The sequence below is a fragment of the Lycium barbarum genome, chromosome 5, assembly GCF_019175385.1.
Source record: "Lycium barbarum isolate Lr01 chromosome 5, ASM1917538v2, whole genome shotgun sequence".
NCBI classification, from domain to species: domain Eukaryota; kingdom Viridiplantae; phylum Streptophyta; class Magnoliopsida; order Solanales; family Solanaceae; genus Lycium; species Lycium barbarum.
In genome coordinates, this window is record NC_083341.1 from 55,369,068 (window position 1) to 55,370,011 (window position 944).

Sequence of the window (944 nt, forward strand, 5' to 3'; positions counted from 1 at the left end):
GCTATACTTATCCAGGTATTAACGTCTTGATCTTAGCTGCTACTTGATTGCAGGTACTTTACTCGAATGCGAAGGACTGTGAGTCAAAACAATCTAGAGGAATTCGATCCTGAGCCTGAACGTACTTTCAATCGGCGCAGGAGAGATTTGAATTTATTGCAGAACCCGCAGGCTGTAGCAGTGTTACCTGTGGTCATGGCTAATAATCAACCAGCGAAAGTGAGAGAGGTTGCAGTGCCTCGTGTGGCAGATGTCACCTCAAGAATTGTCAAGCCCACCATCGAATGGCACTTTGAGCTGAAGCATCCTATGATTCAATTACTTCACTCTAGTGGGCAATTCACGGGAATGTCGCACGAAGATCCTCAGCGTCACATCCATATTTTTTTGCAGATTGTCGATACTTTTTCTACTGGAAGGGTCACTAAAAAATATGTGCGGCGGACACTATTCCCCTTCTCTCTATTGGGGAATGCCAGTAACTGGTTATTAACCGAGCCCGCCAATTCTATCACCACGTGGGATGATTTGGCGATGAAATTCTTGACAAGGTTCTTTTCACCAGCAAAGACAGCACGCCTCCGAAAGGAGATCATGTCATTCTGGCAGAAAAATGGAGAAAATTTGCATCAAGCATGGGATAGGTTTAAGGGTCTTCTTAGAGATTGTCCTCACCACCATCAGACGAACGAAGTTCTGACACACACATTTATTGAGAGTCTGGATGCCCAACATAAGTCATCACTAGACACTGCGGCAGGAGGGCAGGCTCTTGATCTAAGCTATGAAGAACTTTTCACACTATTGAACATGTTTACTCAGAGCACTCAAGACTAGCTGGATGATGCAGCTAGCAGTTCAGTTAGGAAGGCACTGGGTGTCTTTGAAGTGGATAATTTTACATCACTATCAGCACTGATTGATGCTATACGCAATGAAATCAA

The 944-nt window shown here is 44.4% G+C and overlaps 1 pseudogene; it reads right to left on the bottom strand.

The window, feature by feature from the left end:
* Window positions 1-583: 583 nt before the first annotated feature.
* On the bottom strand, window positions 584-677 carry LOC132643022 (small nucleolar RNA R71; annotated as a pseudogene).
* Between the last annotated feature and the right edge of the window lie 267 nt (window positions 678-944).